Source organism: Giraffa tippelskirchi, chromosome 8 (genome assembly GCF_054371585.1).
Source record: "Giraffa tippelskirchi isolate mGirTip1 chromosome 8, T2T-mGirTip1v1.2.pri, whole genome shotgun sequence".
Classification (NCBI taxonomy): domain Eukaryota; kingdom Metazoa; phylum Chordata; class Mammalia; order Artiodactyla; family Giraffidae; genus Giraffa; species Giraffa tippelskirchi.
In genome coordinates this window covers 24,726,896-24,746,801 of record NC_137282.1, presented here as the reverse complement: position 1 = coordinate 24,746,801, position 19,906 = coordinate 24,726,896, and the positions used below count along the sequence as shown (strand labels likewise).

Sequence of the window (19,906 nt, the reverse complement as noted above, 5' to 3'; positions counted from 1 at the left end):
TATTTATACAGTTTACATGCAACAGTAGGATACAAATTCTATTCAAGTAACATTCAAGTTTTCAGCTGGATAGGAAGGATTAATTAGAGAGTGGATTATAGAACAAGAACCAGGAAAAGCATCATTTTTCCCCCCCATGGAAAGGCATTTTATTTTAAATATAGCAGTGTATACATGTCGATCCCAAACTCCCAGTCTATCCATTCCCCTACCCTTCCTCCCCTGGTAAACTTAAGTTTGTTTTCTGAGTTTGTTTTTGTTTTGTAAGTAAGTTTATTTGTATCTTTTTTTTTCTTTTTTAAGATTCTGCAAATATGTGATATCATATGATATTTGTTTTTTACTGATTTACTTCACTCAGTATGATAATCTCCAGGTCCATCCATATTGCTACAAATGGCATCATTTATCCTTTTTAATGGTCGAGTACTATTCCATTGCATATAGGTACCACATCTTCTTTCTTCATTCACCTGTTGACGGGCATTTAGGTTGCTTCTATGTCTTGGCTATTATAAATAGTGCTGCAGTGAAAACTGGGGTGCATGCATTCTTTTAAACCATGTTTTTCTCTGGATATATGCTCAAGAGTGAGATTGCTGGATCATATGGTAGCTCTATTTTCAGTTTTTTTAAGGAATCTCCATACTGTTCTCCATAGTGGCTGTACCAATTTACATTCCCACCAACAGTGAAGGAGGGTGGAGAAAAAGAATAAACAGCTTTTATTGTTTGCAGATTTTTTGATGATGGCCTTTCTAACTGGTGTGAGGTGATAATCTCATTGTAGTTTTGATTGCATTTCTCTAATAATTAGCAATGTTGAGCATCTTTTCATGTGCCTTTCGGCCATCTATATGTCATCTTTGGAGAAATGTCTATTTAGGTCTTCTGCCCATTTTTTTTGACTGGTTTTTTTTTTTTTTTTTTAATAATGAGTTACATGAGATGTTTGTAAATTTTGGAGACTAATCCCATATCAGTCGTATTGTTTGCAAATAGTTTCTCCCATTCTGTGAGTTGTCTTTTCATTTTGTTTATGGCTTCCTTTGCTGTGCAAAAGATTTTGAGTATAATTAGGTCTCATTTGTTTGTTTTGGGTTTTATTTCCATTACTCTAGGAGGTAGAGCAATGATATGGCTACAATTTATGTCAGTGTTCTGCCTGTTTTTCTCTAAGAGTTTTATTGTATCTGGTCTTACATGTAGGTCTTTAATCCATTTTGAGTTTATTTTTGTGTATGATGTCAAAGAATGTTCTAATTCCTTTCTTTTTCATGTAAGTAGAGCAGGTTTGATGTCCACGAGATCAGACAGAAATGGCTGTGGGTATAGTCAGCATTCAGGTTTTCAATTGGGTAGGAAGGGTTAGTCGGAAAGTGGATTATAGAATTAGAGCCAGGAGAACATCTCTGTTCCAACCCGAACGAATGGATGTGTTCTGGAATACCTTCTGCTCTTTCTTGGCCATGTGATCTGTGAAAAAAATTTTTAATTGGGATAAAATTAGGTACCCAGTGCACAATTATGAGTTTTGACAGGTACGCACTTGTGTAGCCAATAGTAATCAAGGTAGAGAACATGTCCATCACTCCCAGAAAGTTCTTTCAACCATGTGAACAAGTTGCTAAACTTTGGTCACTAGTAAAGTGAGGATTATAATAATGCTTGTTTTACAGGGTTGTTGACATTATAACAATAGCAGCTAACAATTGCCTGTGAGTTAGAAAGTTTCTAAAACTTTCACAGAACTCTTTAAACAATCCTATGGGATGGAATAGTACTGTTGTATCAGTTTTTACAGATGAGGAAAATGTGGCCAAGATTATTTTTGGCTTGCTCAAGGTAGGTAACCCAGTTACTGAGTAAATGTGGGAGCTCTCCATGAATAATGCCTACCTTCTGTGTCTAGGCAGCTATGGGTCTGTAGCTGTATTTGTTCGTTGTTCAGTAGCTCTGTTGTGTCTGACTCTGTGACCTCAAGGACTTCAGCAAGCCAGGCTTCCCTGTCCTTCACCATCTCCCGGAGTTTGCTCAAACTCATGTCCGTTGAGTCGATGCCATCCAGCCATCTCATCCTCTGCCACCCCTTCTTCTCCTGCCTTCAGTCTTTCCTAGCATCAGGGTCTCTTCCAGGGAATCAGCTCTTCGTAACAGGTGACCAAAGTACAGGAGCTTCAGCATCAGTCCTTCCAATGAATATTGAGGATTGATTTCCTTTAGGGTCGATTGGTTTGATCTCTTGTCCAGGGAACTCTCAAGAGCCTTCTCCAGCACCACAGTTCCAAAGTATCAGTTCTTTGGCATTCAGCCTTCTTTATGGTCCAACTCGCACATCCATAATATTAGTTGATTTTGTTACTGTGAAAAGGAGAGTTTGGAAAGAGATTGAGGACACATTTGGACTGGCTTTAATGTCCATTGCTATTTATTAACTCTGTTTCTTGGGCAAGGTCCTGGATGACTAGAAGCATCAGATTTAACATCTGAAAAGGCTCAGGGTGGGGAGGAGGTGACTGTCATGGCACCTGTCTGACCCACGGGGCTATCAGCTGGACGGATGACTGTGAGAACACACTGAGGACTTTGAAGTGCTGTGCGCTGGTGTGTTAGCCGCCTCTCCCCTAGCTTGGCCGCACACACTGGCTGACTGTGGGCGGACAAGAAGGACTTGACAGTGTGTCGGGGAGAAGCAGTCCCCGCTTGTCAGTTTCTCGGTGTGCTGAATGCTGTGTTTACACAGCCTTTTCTGTCTCACATCTAACATTCAACAGCCTCCGTTTTTCAGCAGTCACGTCAGCCTCACACCACAATGCTTGTCATTTTATTTGAAGAGAGTCTTTCAACAGTTCTGTTGTGATTTTCTTTATGAAAAGTGCACCCCTGATACAAAACAGTGTGCGCTGACTTGAGGTGGGCGAGTCCCTGAGTAATCCGAACTGCGGGTTGTGTACCGTCCTGAATGGAATTCTCTTGTGTGTGCTTCCTGTGTTCCTGAAGATGAGCCGTTCCCATCGTTAGCGTAGATGCCAGTGATGAAATGTAGCCCTAACTTCAGGATTTAAGTTTGGTCAGTGCAGGCATTCTCTCCAGGGCTGCTTTCTCTATGATTGTTTTCTTCCCTCCCCAGTACACCCGCTTCTGGGATGGTTCCTGGTCCTGGAGGAGTGGTACAGCGTCATGTCGTCATAGAAACAGGGGAGGCTGTCTGGTCCAGGTCTTCCTGCCAAGCTCTTGGTCATCGTGGACAGTCTTGAGATGCCTCTGTCTGCGTGGAGCCCACAGGGCTTTTGTGCATGTGCTGGCTTCTTGGTGTCTGTATGGGCTTCCAGTGGAGGGCTGGGGCATACACTGACCTTTCTTCGAGGGGTCCCAGGCCTTTCTGATCCACTGGCTGTCTCAGCAGTTTCTTTTGCGTGAGTCTCTCTCTCTTGTCCTCCTCTTCGGTCTTCTTGGAGAGTGGGCATCAGCTGCCTGTGGCCCAGCGGGCACCCTCCCTCTTCTTCCTCGCTGCCTTTTTCACTGGGCTCAGAGATGCCAAGTGAGGATTTATGAACCAGGTTTGCTTGGGGACAAAATATCTACTATGAAATGATAAAGTGGAAAAAAAAAATGGGACTTACTAAGATTTTCATCAAGCTAATTCATATAGTATAAACTAAAAGAATGTTCTGCAATTATGTATGCCCTTCATTTTGGTGTTAAAATGTCCTTTTATAATGTATTGGTAGTAGTAAAAAGTTACTTTGTCCGAAGTGTCTTTAGGGGCAAAATTTAAAGCTGACTTCCCCACGTCGTCTCTCCAGATCTTGGGAGAGGAAATTTTCACTTGTCCATGAAATCTGAAAGGTCTGCAAGCACTTGCTGACCTGTTCCTTATCTTCAGCCCAAGCTTCCCCTTCTCCACAGAGCTACACTTAACCATGCCCTCCAGGTCCACAGCAGTGGAGCCCATCCTCCGGGTTCCCTCAGGCTGTGTCATTTTGCAGTTTTTAGAAAATATTTTTACTGTTTGGCCGAGCCATGTAACATCTTAGTTCCCCAACCAGGGATTGAATCCATGCCCCCTGCAGTGGAAGCTCAGAGTCTTAACCACTGGACCATCGGGGGAGTTCCCTGCAATTTTTGTCCTTTGCTTCGAGAACAGGGACTGTCTTCACCATCATGTCCCTAGCAGAGCGGCTTGTGCATGGTAGGCGAGTAATGCATTTTGTTGAATGAATGACAGCTCTTTTAGTAAAAGGTCACTTGATAGCCGGAATGAGGAAACTGGCAGGATGGTGCGTGAAGTAACTGACCCTCATTTAGTACTTAGGACTGTTCTAGTACCCTTGTATGGGTTCCTTTATCTTTTTGGTAGCTAGTTGGAAGCTTTGAATATAATAAAAATAGCATAAGAAATATTTCATGCTTGAAAGTCTCTAATAGTAAGAAAATAGTTGTAAGGAAATTGGTTAAGGTTTAGATTGCTAACTAAAATATCTTATATTTATATAATTGTGAGGGACAGAATTACAGAATTAGTCTCAACTGTAAATGTGGATTAAGTTCAACTACACTGCCCTCTTGTTTATAACAGCTAAACTAGGAAGTTAGTATCCCAAAAGAGAGATGTTATTTTATTTAATTCTGATTAAAATATTTTATACAGAGGGTTACAGTCACTTGGAGAAAGGCATGAGTGGATACTGGAATTCTTCACTTAAATTGGAATGTTGAATTTCACAAATACTATTTTGTGGAGCAATCCTCTATTTTTTTTTTTTCTTCCTTTAACCACGGACTTCATTGTTTGCACGTTTGCACCTATTAGTCTATACACAAATTTTAATTTCTTACAAAACTCTATATTCCATATTGCCAGGTCACTGCACTCTCCATTTGATGCCACATTTCCGTTCAAGAGCTATTTCCCCAAATTGCAGTCTGCCTGATTGTGTGTTATTGTTCAATTGCTAAGTTGTGTCCCCAACTCTTTGTGATGCCATGGACTGTAGCCTGCCAGGTTCCTCTGTCCGTGGGATTTTCCCAGGCAAGGATAATGAAGTGGGTTGCCATTTCCATCTCTAGGAATCCTCTCCTATTTTTAAGTGCAAATCTTCATTACCTCCATCTCTGCCTTTTCAACTCCATGCCAGCCTGTCTTGCCATCATAGGTCTGTGTAAAGGGAAGCAGTGGTCTTGGCCTCAGTCAGTTTACAGCATGTTGGCCACAACTGAGTTACAGGTTGCCATTGAGGTTATTGAATTATATCTGCTGAGAATTTATTGCTGAGGATACTTATTGAGAGGTTTCTGTCTCGATTGACTCATGTCCTGATGATTTTAAAGGCTGTCACAATCAGTCAGGCTGTCATTCATTTGGGAGCCAAATTTGGACCATTTTTATGGAGCTGAAGACTTGGTATTAAACAGTTCGCTTTAGAAATATAAAGCTGCTGCTGCTGCTGCTGCTGCTGCTAAGTTGCGTCAGTCGTGTCCTACTCTGTGCGACCCCATAGACGGCAGCCCACCAGGCTCCTCCGTCCCTGGGATTCTCCAGGCAAGAATACTGGAGTGGGTTGCCATTTCCTCCTCCAGTGCATGAAAGTGAATAGTGAAAGTGAAGTCGCTCAGTCATGTCCGACTCTTTGCAACCCCATGGGCTGCAGCCTACCAGGCTCCTCCATCCATGAGGTTTCCCAGGCAAGAGTACTGGAGTGGGGTGCCATTGCCTTCTCTGAAATATAAAGCTGCTGCTGCTGCTGCTAAGTCGCTTCAGTCGTGTCCGACTCTGTGCGACCCCATGGACTACAGCCTACCAGGCTCCTCTGTCCATGGGATTTTCCAGGCGAGGATACTAGAGTGGTTTGTCATTTCCTTCTCCAGAATATAAAGCTAAACAGAGCCAAATTTGTGAATTTCCAAGTACTTCTATAGGACAACAGTTTGTTGTTGTTAAGTCGCTAAGTTGTGTCCGACTCTATTGCGAGCCCATGAACTGTAGCCTCCCAGGCTCCTCTGTCCATGGAATTCTCCAGGCAAGAATACTGAAGTAGGTTGCCATTGCCTACTCCAGAGGATCTTCCTGACCCAGAGAACAAACTCATGTCTCTCACATCTCCTGCATTGGCAGGTAGATTGTTTACCTCTGAGGCATTTGGGAAGCCTTTACCACAACAACATGCATATTCAGTGTCTTTTTTTCCCCTCAATTACACTGTTTATTTTTCCAAGTTTCTGGAGGACAGAGTCTAAGAATAGGCTCCCTCTATACTCCTATCTGAGAAACGCCAAAATTAGCCAATTGTGGAGCAGTGAGGTTTTGTTCTGCTTATGAGGGTAAAGGAGGGGACCTGGCTGGGTTTCTCACGTCCTGAGGTCCATGTTGTATTCCTTTGTTCTCCTGGTGATATCCTGATTCAGCTGTCCTGGGACTCCAGGAGGGAAGGATGCTCATCTGCAGGGCTGGAGACCCCCAGTAAGCGGATGCTAAGTGCCATGGCCAGGACCACCGACTGAATCTTCTTTCTTCCTTGGATCTGCAGCTCAGTGTCACGCTGCCCTGTTGTCTTCTCAAATACAAGAGCCTAACATGTTATTCTTAACCTTTTCATGAGGTCTTTATTTAATGTTATCAGTAGAAATTTGAAGAGCAAATATTTAACACTGTGGGTCCAGAAAACATTCACGTTTCTTTAGAATTCTTTAGAACATCCAAGTTGGGGATGAATGAAAGATGAATTTTGATGAGGCCTGGTGTCCTTGAAGGAGAGGTACAAGGTAAAATACAGAAATGTGTTTTCCTCTATATTTTTCATATGTGTTCTCCCTTGAAATTTCAGTTGTTAAAACCTTCAAGCCTAGTTTGAGGTTTTTAATGCTTCATTTTAGCAGTGAGATGGAAAAACCAACCAAACACTTAGCTTGAAACTCATGTTACCATAGCTGTCTTTTATAGAGGTGTAGTAGTAAACGATGCAGTCTTTTATCATCAGATATATTTAGTGTTTCTGGTAGGTCTGTTCCAATTACAGAGGTTATAGTATACGGTTATTTTTATAAATAGTGCAAAGGGATATTTAACTTTGTCTTGGTGTGCTAGTCTTTTTTTGAAAGGTGACTAAAACTTTCTTAGAATATTTTTATCAATACCTACCTGTTCCCAAGGCTGTTATACAAATCTAAAATCTCCAACTTGCTGCTGGATGTGATTATTTCAGGAAAAAAAAAAAAATTGTCACTGAGTTTAAAATTTCCTGGCACAGGGACTTCCCTGGTGGTCCAGTGGTTAAGACACTGTGTTTCCAGTGCAGAAGGTGAAGGTTCGATCCCTGGTCAGGAAACTAAGATCCCACTTGCTTCAGGGCATGGCTAAAAGATGTAAAAAAAAAAAATTTTTTTCCTGGCACATGTGTTAAAATTCTCATAAGAGTAGGAGATCGTTCAGCCTTTCTTCTTCTTTTTCTTTTAACCTGATGAAATAATGGGCAATATGGGTTGCATGTTTGGAAAAGGAGCCCAACTTTGGTCAGGCCAACTGAAGGCAGTGTTGGGGAAGGTTGGACTGTAAAGGTCATGACCTCGCTATCCATGGAGGGCATTCGCCTTTGCAGGGCCCTTAGATTCTTGCTGCGTTAGCAGAGGAGTGTTGCTAATCCTTCTGAGACTTGCCTGGCTCTTTCTAAGGACTTGGCCTCCTGATGATCCAGGGCCAAGTTCGGAATCAGAGAGGGACTGCTGCCCTAAAAATAGTCCCAATGTAAAAAAGGAGAGAGTCAATGGCACAGAGCCACTGTTGCCTTCCTGCTGCCAGGAGAAGATCCCGAAGAGAGCAGTCAAGTGGGGGGAGGGTGTGTGTCTGAAGACAGGTGTGAAAAGTGTAGGGAGGGTGAGTGTTCTCCTGCTGACTCTCTTGGTGGTGGTGGTGGTGGGGGCGGTAGCAGTGTTAGTGATTGACTTCTTAAAAACCCTAGAAAAAGGGAAACATTGGAGGTTCTCTTTTTATGAGGCTGGGCTTGGTGAGATATATTTCTTGATGTTTCTCATTTGCAAGAAAATACTTTGTATTTAATGTTGGTCACAGTAGTTTTGAGGAATGGAAACAGTAACGTGCCTTGTTTCCTATACTGCCCAGGAACACAAGGCCCAGCATTGTCTGAAAACTTGCAGACAACAGGTCATTAAGACAAAGACCTGTACATTTTAAATGGACGTTTCTGGGAGGATTATTTAACACGCTTACTCATAGCTCTTTGGATATATATGGTGTGCGTTTTATGTTGAAGTCATGTGAGCTTGAAGAAACTTCAATCTCAATGTGAGACACAAAAGAATCTTTTCAGAAAGGTAGCTGGTTTTTGTTTGGGTATGAAATATCCAAAACTTAATAGTTATTTTAGAGACTTCTATGTTTAATTTAAGGTGAAACTGTATCACTTAACAAACAGTCGTTAAAAGGCCAAGAATACCTTTTTCCTCCCAGCCTTCAGGTAATTGTGGAGGACTGAATGATGAAGGGGCTTCCCTGGTGGTTCAGCCGTGAACACTAGGAGATGTAAATTTGATTCCTGAGTCAGGAAGATCCCCTGGAGAAAGAAATGGCAACCCCCTCTTGTATTCTTTGCCTGGGAAATCCATGGGGTCACAAAGAGTTGGACATGACTTAGTGACTAAACAGTAACAACGGGTGGTGAAGAGATGGAGAATATTTTGTTTGAAGACATACCTATTGATTTAGGTTTTATTTAATTTCTTTTTAAATCATGCCACACGGCTTGGGGATCCTGGTTCTCTGACCAGGGATTGAACCTGGGCCCTTGGCAGTGAAAAGTGACAAGTTGTAGTCACTGGCCCACCAGGGAGTTGCTCATACTGATTTCGGAATGGATGGTCATTTATTTTCAAGGATTCTTCCACTCTGTCTCAGAGTTGACTTTTTGTCACTCAGTTGTGTCCGACACTTTGCGACCCCATTATTTATAGCCCTCCAGCCTCCTCTGTCCATGGAATTCTCCAGGCAAGAATACTGGAGTGGGTTGCCATTTCCTTCTCCAGGGGATCTTCCCAGCCCAGGGATCAAACTCACGTCTCCTGCATCTTCCTGAATTGGCAGGCAGGTTCTTCATCTCTGAGCCACCCGAGAAGCCCAAGTTGACTGTTTAGTTTAGACCATATCATCTTTTTGGGGGGCCACAGTGAGAGCTCCCTTGCCTTTTGAAGATACTTCTTCTCATATTTAGCACAAAGGCTAACCTGTTGCTAATTGTTGTTCTAGATCAGTGGGTCTGTGTTTCCGCCTAACTGTGATGAGAGGCCATAGAGAGCTTTGGGAGAGAATTTGCACGAGGTGACACGTTCAGAAGGATCACTTTGGTCACTTTGTGGAGAATGTATTGAAAGGAGGCAGGAAGCTAATTTGCCCATTTGGTTCAGCAGAGAGACAGAAGTGACTTGGACCTGGGGCAATAGTGAAGGTGAGAAGTGGCTGAGTTTGGGACGTACTGAATATTTTGAAGGTAGCCTCTCCTCTTTAGGAGTGGCTATTGGGGTGGGGGTGGGGTGAAGGATGACAACTGGGTTTTTGGCGTAATCAGTGGGGTTGCATAGCGGTGTCTTTACAGAGACTGGGGCAAGAAGGAAGCTGGAGGGAGGTCTACAAGCCCAGAGTTGTCTTTTGGATGTAGGAAGTTTGAGATGTCTATTAGATAAGCAAATGTAGATATTGACTTGACAATCTTTAATCTCCAATTAAAATCTGGAGCTTTAGAGAATAATCAGGGCTAGAGATACATGCTTGTGGGAGTCGTTATCCAACAGAAAGTATTTACTATAATAATAAGACCATGAGTTGGGAAGAGAAGGGGTTAAGGGGCTGAGCACTGCCTTACTCCCAATATGGGGGTGGGTGGGGGGTTGGTCAGAGAAGAATCCAGCAGAGGCATTTGCCAAGAAGCAGCCTGTGAGTTTCAGAGGATGCAGACGGAGCAATGCCTCTGAGGTCACATGAGGGAGGTGTCTTGAATTTGAACCCTAGGGTGGGTGAAGAGTTGTATTTACCAGACAGCGAACACTTTTGTTCACTCTTTGGTAAGTTGTGTGTTTGTGTGTGTGTAGTTGTCATTTAGAATCTTTGATAAGCTTTAGCAAACTGTGGTCAAATTCAGCCAAAAGTAAAAACAGGTACAACAAATTACTTTAAAGCACCAGAATGCTTGGAATCTAGAAAAATGATACTGCTGAACCTATTTCCAGGGTAGGAATGTCAGAGAGGCAGACATAGAGAACAGACTTGTGGGTGGACACAGTCGGGGAAGGAGAGGGTGGGACGAATTGGGAGAGGGGCATTGGCATGTACATCCTCTTGTGTAGAATGAATCGCTAGTGGGAAGCTGCTGTATAGCACAGGGGGCTCAGCGAGCTGATGTCTGACAACCTCGAGGGGTGGGATGGGGGGTGCGTGTGAGGGAGGCTCAAAAGAGAAAGGATATAGGTATACATATAGCTGATTCATGATGTACAGCAGAAACTAATACAACATTGTAAAGAAATTATACTCCAAATAAAACTCAATTAAAAAAAACACCACCAGAATCTGAGATTTAGTTAGGCAATCTCATTCCAGAGAAATGTATGCATTCTGTTAATCATTTTTGAAATGTTGACAATGGGTGGAGGCACCGTAATTCTCTTTGAGGGCCCCTAAGTCCCTAAACACTTCCTTATATTGACCACTGCCCTTAGTGATGTTTTAAGACCTTCCTTTGCCTGCTCTTATTTCAGAGGCCCCATTCCACATCACACTGAAATATAACCACACTTGATATTTAAACAGTTGAGTTGCTGTTGACTGCTGATAAGACTCTACGTTTAAGACTTTCCTGGGGACTTCTCTGGTGGTCCAGTGGCTAAGACTCAGCCGTCCCAGTGCAAGGGGCCTGGGTTTGATCCCTGGTAAGGGAACAAGATCCCACATGCCACAACTAAAGATCCCGAGTGCCACAAAGGAGCCCCTGTGCAACTAAATAAATCAATATTTAAATTATATGTATACATATATAAATATAAAGACCCTTTATGTTCTTTGCCTCCTTAGCTGCTACTTTTTCAGGTCTCACCTACAGATATGACTTGCTCAGAGACCCCCTACTCCTGTAATACCAATGTCTTTCTTCATTGACCACAATTTCTGATTGAATAGTTGTGTAATTTTTTTTTTTGTCTATTTTGTTCACCCTTTTGTCTATTTTGTTCACACACCTAGCAGCATGTTTGGCATATGATGAGCGCCTGACAAATTGGATGAATGAATGTCAAGAAAATAGCTCTCTCAGAGGTGCGACCATAGCTCTGGTTTCCAAGCTCAGTATTGTATTTACTTTAAAGGTAGATTTACTGAGGTATGATTTATTTATAGCTTGCTCAGTCCTGTTCGACTCTTTGTGACCCTGTGGACTGTAGCCCGCCAGGCTCCTCTGTCTATGGGATTTCTCAGACAAGAATACTGGAGTGGGTTGCCATTTCCTTCTCCAGGGGAATCTTCCTGATCCAGGGATTGAACCCAAGTCGTCTGCATTGGTAGGTGAGTTCTTTGCCATCTGAGCCACTAGGAAGCCATACCTTTTTATTGCTGAGTTCTATTTCATTATATGGATGTGCTGCAGATATTTTATTCATCTATCAACATTCGTGTTTACTTCTAATTTGGGGAAATTATTAAATTTTTCTTCCTCATCTTAATAATAACACAGAGATGATATTAAAACAGCATCAATAGCCCATAGCTCTGTACTCCCCCTCACATCTAATATATTCATTTTCTTATGTTCTTTTACTATATATTCTATATGACTGTAATCATAAAATGCACATTTTTCCTAGTTGTTTGTACACTGCATAGGTAAAAATGGTTGTATGTCATTGAGTTACTCTACTATAATTTTCTCATCAGTCCCGTGTTTACATTTAGATTGCTTCTAAGTCAGTTGTAGAAAATATGCTAAAAATCCTCTGGCCTCCCTTATGACAAATTCTTGGCTAACAATTTACTTAAGACTCTTAATTGGAAGTGATAGAAATCAATCCAGGTGAACCGAGGCAAAAACCAGATAGGCTTCATGAGTGTGTGGGATGTTGCTGACAACTCAAGTGTTAAGGAAGCTGTTGGGAGCCAAGTCAGGTCAGTTCCCTCATTGCTTTCATTTCTGCTTCTCTTGGGACAAAGCTGCTTTTTTCTGCAGACACTCACTTCCTCTGCTTCTGGGTGCAGGGAGGAAGGGGGCTAACTCTGCAGGGCTTGGCTTGATCGGCTTCTCTGTTCTAGGGAATTCCATGGACCCACTCTGCTGGACTCTTTCAAATCTGAGTGCTGGTTTGGAAGACAGAATCTGGCCCTGTTTGAGAGTTGGTGTCTTCACCAGGGCCAGCTCATAGAGTGGGGCCACTTCAGGGAGTCAAGGGGGCTGTTGTCGGACAAAGGGGGTTGTTGTGACCTGATCCCACCCTCGAAGTTTTAGATTTCAAGTAAGATTACATAAAAGCTGTTTTTATCACTGTTGAAGTTGAATTACAAAGGGAACTCTGCTCAGTGTGATGTGGCAGCCTGGATGGGAGGGGAGTTTCGGGGAGAATGGATATGTGTATATGTATGGCTGAGTCCCTTGGCTGTTCACCTGAAACTATCACAGCATTGTTAATCGGCTGTATTCCAATATAAAATAGAAAGTTTTAAAATAATCTAAAAAAGTTAATTGAAAAAAAATGAGGCTGGTAGAGAGTTATTATATGTATGTTTTTTGTATTTGTGTTTGCATGATTAGTTGCTCAGTGGTGTCCAACTCTTTTCGACCCTGTGGACTGTAACCCTCCAGGCTCTTCTGTCCATGGAATTCTCGAGGCAAGAACACTGGAGTGGGTTGCCATTTCTTCCTCCAGGGGAACTTCCCAACACAGGGATCAAACTTGCGTCTCCTGCATTGGCAGGTGAATTCTTTACCATTGAGCCACCTGGGGTACTTGTATTTGTGTTTAGATATTAAAAATAGTTGTTTACCACTCCTTAGCTTTGATCCATCATCTCTGAGGGATATGTAATGGATAGCTGAGAAAGTCTGATTTACAGCCAACATTTATTGAATGCTTACTTTATATAAGCATTGTGCCCGAGATGTGTGTAAAATACAGGCAGTTTATTCGAAGCTCTTATTCTCTTAACCATGCAATCAAGCTGAGATTTGTTTAACCCTGAAGAAGGAGTTTCTTTTGAAGTGAACCTTGAGTGGGAGTGTTCCATGTAGAGGTATTTGCGTCAGCTTTGATCTGAAAATAATTCAGTAGTGGTGCTGGAAATTCCCTGGTGGTCCTGTGGTTAAAAATTGTGCTTTCACTGCTGTGCTCCTGGGTTCAATCCCTGGTTGGGGAATTAAGATCCCACCAGCTTTGTGATGTGGCAGAAACAAAACCAAAAAAAAACAGACAGTGATGCTGAAAAGTTTGGAGGCTCAGTAAGAAGCTAAGCACCTCCATTTATGGATGCCCGCCTAGAAGCCTGTTCCTAAGCTGTGTGACCATTTGGGTTGTGTGTCTTGCACTCTCTTTGAGCTTTAGGCCCTGGCTGGAGTCTCCTAGGCTGGTCAGGCCGCTTGTCCTGGAGTCCCCGCCTGATCCTTCCAGGGACTTGCCCAGTTGACTGGCTGTGGGTCTAGATGCTCCTCTGGCTTCCTCCTCCTCAATCTCAGACAACCGCATCTGAAAGTTGGCCCTGGTTACTGTCATGATTTTACTCTTCTCTGAAATCACATATCTCTTTTATGACTCTGATGTTGATAGAGTGAGGATTTAAATGCTTATGACAACAAAACTTGCACACTTAAGGGTATTTGTTCATAGGTACAAAGGGTTTCTTTCTATGCGACTGTCTAGCCCAGAAGAACTTCTGCCTCGCAGGTGTGGTCCCACAGTTGTCAGTGTGGTGGCGTTGTGTAGACCCTTCCCATTGTGGATTGAACATTTGAGATCTCAAATAGTCATTTGTTGTTCAGTCACTAAGTCGTGTCCGACTCTTTGTGATCCCATGGATTGCAGCACGCCAGGCTCCTGTTTGCTCCACTGTCTCCTGGAGTTTGGTCAAATTCATGCTCATTGAGTCGACAATGCCATCCGACCATCTCATCCTCTGTCGTCCCCTTCTCCTCCCGCCTTCAATCTTTCCCAACATCAGGGTCTTTTCCAATGAGTCAGTTCTTCTCATCAGGTGGCCAAAATGTTGGAGCCTCAGCATCAGTCCTTCTAATGAATACTCAGGATTGATTTCCTTTAGGATTGACTGGTTTGATCTCCTTGCAGTCCAAGGGACTCTCGAGAGTCTTCTCCAGCAACACAGTTTGAAAGTATCAGTTCTTCAGTGCTCACCCTTTTTTATGGTTACTGTAAAAACCATAGCTTTGACTATACGGACCTTGGCATCCCAAAGTTCTAAGATATATGATATAGACTTTTTCTCCTGTTTGTAGATTGGGAAAGTTGAGATAGCAGTGAAATTAAGCTGTCAGTTTGTGGTGTTATCTTTTTTTTTAAAATTGTGATAAAATACACATAACAATTCATCATTTTAACCATTTTTTTCTTTTAACTTTTTATTTTATATTGGGGTATAGCTGATTAGCAATATTGTGGTAGTTTCAGGTGGACAGCAAAGGGACTCAGCCACATGTATACATGTATCCATTCTCCCCCAAACTCCCCTTCCATCCAGGCTGCCACATAACATTGAGTAGAGTTCCATGTACTGTACAGAAGGTCCTTGTTGGCTGTCCATTTTATTTATTTTGATTTTTTTTAATTTATTTGTTTTTAGTTGAAGGATAATTGTTTTACAGTATTGTGTTGGTTTCTGCCAAACATCAGCATGAATCAGCCATAAGTATACCTATTTCCCCTCCCTCTTGAACCTCCTTCTCACCTCCCTCCCCATCCCACCCCTTTACGTTGTTACCAAGCCCAGTTTGATTTCTCTGAGTAATACAGCAAATTCCCGTTGGCTATCTATTTTACATATGGTAATGTATGTTTCCATGTTACTCTCTGCGTACATCCCACTTAACCATTCTTAAGTATACAATTCAGTGGCATTAAGTACATTCACAGTATTGTGTAATCATCACCCAATATTTCCAGAATTCTTCATTATACCAAACAGAAACTTTGAAATCAGTAAGGAATAATTTCTCATTCAATTTTCTCACTAGCTCCTGGTAACCTCTCTTCTACCTTCTGCCTCTATGAATTTGGCTGTTCTAGGTACCTCATTCATGTAAGAGGAATCATACCATGTTTGTCATTTTCTGTCCTTTTCATTTAGAATGTTTTCAACGTCCATCTGTTTGTAGCATTATTAAAATTTCATTTCTTTCTATGGCCAAATAATATTCCATGGTATTTATCTACCACATTTAGTTTATTCATTTACCTATGTATCCTTGGGTTGCTTCCATCTTTTGGTTACCGTACATAATGCTGATGTTAACAGGGGTGTACAGAAATCTGTTCAAATCTCTGCATTGGGTCCTTTTCAGTGTACGCTTTGGAGTGGAACGCGAAATTGTATGGTGATGCTATGTTTAACTTTTGAAGAGCCACCAAACTGTTTTCCCAACCACTGCAGCATTTTACCCTCCCCACCCCTGCGCAATGCAGGAGGGTTCCAGTGTCCTCACGTCCTTGCCGACATTTTCATCATGGCCACGCCAGTGGGTATGATGTGTTAACAGCAAAGTGAATCAGCTCTACATATACACGCATGTATGCTCGGTCGATAAGTTGTGTCTGACTCTTTGCAACCCTAGGAGGGTAGCCTGCCAGGCTCCTCTGTGTATGGGGTTCTCCAGGCAAGAATACTGGAGTGGGTTGCCATTTCCTCCTCGAAGGAATCTTCCCAACCCAAGGATGGAACCCGAGTGTCTTATGTCTCCTGCATTGCAGGTGGGCTCTTTACTACTAAGAGCCATCAGGGAAGCTCATACATGTACATATATTCCCTCTTTTTTGGATTTCCTTCCCATTTAGGTCACCACAGAGCCTAAAGTAAGCTCCGTGTACTATACAGTAGGTTCTCATTAGTTAATCTATTTTATACATAGTAACAGTAGTAGTATGTGTATGTCAATCCCAATCTCCCAATTCATCCCATCTTCCTGTTTCCCCCTTGGTGTCCATACATTGTTCTTTACGTCTGTGTCTCTATTTCTGCTTTGCAAATTGGTTTATCTGTGCCATTTTTCTAGATCCACATATATGCTGATATGCAATTTTTTTTTCTTTCTTACTTCACTCTGTATGATAGCCTCTAGGTCTATCCACATCTCTGCAAATGGCACAACTTCATTCCTTTTTTATGACTTAGTGATATTCCATTGTATGCGTGTGCCACATCTTTATCCATTCCTCTGTTGATGGACATCTCATGGTTGTGATTTGTATTTCCCCAGAGACTAGTAATGTTAAGCATCTTTTCAAGGGTCATTTGCATATCATCCTTGGAGAAATGCCTCCTTCCTTGGAATGAAATTTCCCACTCCTTGGCTTCAGTGTTTCACAGTCCTATATTTTAGCTCTCTTGCACGTCTATATGTATATATGTATTCTTAAGAAGATTGGATTGAAAGTGGGAAGGTTTTCTCTGTTTTAGTGAAAGATGTTGAAATATTACAGGTTTATCCTTTGAAGTAAAAATTTGCCCTTGGGATCAAGTGGGTTGTGTGCTCCCACACACACAGAGCAGGTAGGCTACTCCACCTGTCTGATTGGGGCAAGAAAAGCTTGAGGCCTTTAGTCCCATTTAGGATTATAAAGGGAGGAAGAGGAAGCAGGATGGAAAATGAGGTTGCCTCCCCTTTTGTTTCTTTGTGTTTTAGAAGGGAGAAAACTTTCTCCCATTTTTATTTTCCCAGCCCCTATATCTTCAGACTCTTGAAATGAAGATGGTGGTAGCCAGGGTCAAGTAGGACAAGTAACTTCTCTGATTCCCTTTTTTGACTTGGAATGCATTTTTTTCCCATTGAACCAACACCCTCGCTTGTGTTCAGCTTCTTGGTCTTCACACATGTGTTAAGGGCTAGGTCTATCTGACCTAATAGGACTTAAATTATACATTAAATTTGTTTTGGTTTGGGGCCAGCCTAGAATCCTCTTCCTCATGAAGAGCATCACTCTAGGAAAATTAGTTTTGAGTTAAAATAAATTTTCAAATGAACTGTAGGTGGTGACCTGCTTATAAGCTGGGGACTGCCTATACCAGCAGAGTAGCTGAAGGTTGTGTGATGAGCTGAGTGGGGTTGTGGAGGAAGCATGGGTACAGGAGCCGCAGAGGAGGGAACAGCACTGACTTGGTGCGTCTGCATCCCACCTACTTGGTTGGTACTCTGGAGCCAAGTTTCTACCTCAGAAATGCCAGCTGTTGATACACATGTGCCTAGGTGTAATGTCTGTGTGCTGATTGACAAATACAGAAATATGGAGAGAGAAATAAGAGTTTTTTTGGGGAGAGGGGGAGGGTCAAGCCATTTTATTGAAGGGCTTTGAGGGAGGATCAAAGGGCTGGGAGTACAATGAGATCTGAAGTCCTTCTCCTGGCTGGAGTTTTCCCAGCTTCACAGTCACTGAACCTGCTGGGTTTTGATGCTTCATCAAAGTGTAGCATCTTACCCCAAGTCTGCCTTTGTGTATTGAGGCAGCCCTAGGCTTTTTTTTTTTTTTTTTTGGTCTTTGTTGCCTTTCACATGGACATTTAAAACTGTGTCTGTTCCTTGAATTCTTTTTTTCTTCTGCCATTTTTTTTTTTTTAATATTGACACCCTGAACTTTCCAAATGACTTCTAGCAACCCAGCTTCCCTGGTGCCTCAGCAGTAAGGAACTCGACTGCCAATGCAGGAGATGAGTTCAGTCAGTGGGTGGGGAAGACGCCTTGGAGTAGGAAATGGCTACCCACTCCAGTATTCCTTTGTGGGGAATCCCATGGACAGAGGAGCTTGGCAGGCTACAGTCCATGGAGTTGTAGAGTCTCAGACATGGCTGAGTATGAAGGCTTCAGCAACCTCAGAGCATCTCTGTCTCTACTGATCGTGGGCTAGCACGGCTCTTACAGACTCTCCCCCCATGGCCCCACTTGCGTTTGGTCTGAGGCATCAACAGTAAGCTGTTTTAAAAGTTTGGCTCAGAGATACTGATTTCCAGTGATGTTTAATTGATTGATTTTTCCCCTTGGGATCCGGTTTCTAATCATTCTATGTAATTTTACAAGGAGGAATAAATTTTCCTCTACCCTTCTAGGTTCTTCTTGCTGGTCTCAGTAGTAAACTGACATGAGACAGACTAGCAGGAGAAAATCACACAGAAGTTTAGTAACATGTATACATGGGAGGGACCCAGGAAAACGGAGCAACTCATCAAAATAGCTGAAATCCTCACCTTAAACACCATTTCAGCTAAAGAAAAAAAGGATAATGGGGACAATGGTTTGGGACCTCAAAAGGGAGGAAGGCAGTTGACATGAAGATGGAAAAGCAAATGTTTGGTAAATAAATGTTTGCTGGGTCAGCAGAGACAATGGGACACAGAGGATTTTAAGAAACAGACTGCTAGATTCCCCATCTGCATACATGGCTCATACCAGATTGTCTATGATGATGCCTCCCTTCCTGGAACAAGTCCTCTGTCTACATTCTTTAGATAGTCCATGTGCATGCATACGTGCGTGCTCACTAGTGTCTGACTCTTTATGGCCCATGGACTGTAGCCTGCCAGGCTCCTTCGTCCATGGGATTTCCCATGGCAAGAATACTGGAGTGGGTTGCTGTTTCCTTCCCCAGGGGATCTTGCTCACCAAGGGATCGAATCTGTGTCTCCTGCATTGCAGGCGGATTCTTTACCACTGAGCCACCAGGGAAGCCCGGACAGTCAATGGGGGAAGATCAGAGTTTCTTTCTGAGTCTTTTGGGCTTGATTGTTTCCAGCTTGAAATAATCTTCATGCGAAAGAGAGATTTTAGGGTGGCAAATTTTGTTCCCCTACAGCTATATACCTTTATTTCTCCTGGAGTCTTACTGGTGTCTCAGAGAATGAAGAGAAATAGTTATCAGCCTAAGCTAACTTTTCAGATCAAGTAGGGGAAAGGAGGGAATATTGTGCACATGTTTGTTACACCTCCTTGGAACCTGACAGGATGCTTTAGTTTCTAGGAGATAGTTTCTCTTTCTTAGGAACGTATCTTTGGAGGTTTAATCTCTTGTAGATTGATTCTTTAATATGGATTAAATAGTTTTCTTATATAATCTTCAACAAGTTCCTAAGCTGCTACTTTTAAAAAAATTATTTATTTTAAATTGTAGGATATTTGCTTTTGTGTTGGTTTCTGCCATCCATCAACATGAATCAGCCATACATATACACATGTCCCCTCTCTCTTGAACCACCCCCCATCCCTTCCTCACCCCCACCCCATCCCACCCCTCTAGGTCATCACAGAGCACCAGGCTGAGCTCCCTGCGTTATACGACACTTCCCATTAGCTATCTATTTTACACATGATAGTGTATACGTTTCGATGCTATTCTCTCAATTTGTCCCACCCTCTCCTTCCCCTAGTGTGCCCACAAGTCTGTTCTCTGTCTAAGTCTCCATTCCTACCCTGCAAATAGGTTAATTAGTACCATTTTTCTAGATTCCATATATATATGTGTGTGTGTGTGTGTGAATATATGATATTTGTTTTTCTTTTTCTGACTTACTTCACTCTGTATAATAGGCTCTAGGTTCATCCACCTCATTAGAACTGACTCAGATTTGTTCCTTTTTATGCTGAGCTGCTACTTTTTTCATAGGCTTGTGTCCATTTTATTTCTCCCTACCTCTTCTCCCTCTATTTCTTTGTGA

General features: G+C 42.4%; 1 protein-coding gene across 21 annotated transcripts in view; it reads left to right on the top strand.

The window, feature by feature from the left end:
* MTUS1 (microtubule associated scaffold protein 1) overlaps positions 1 to 19,906 on the top strand; it is a 221,514-nt gene that overhangs the window by 46,295 nt on the left and 155,313 nt on the right. The gene's annotated exons all lie outside the window — the stretch shown is intronic.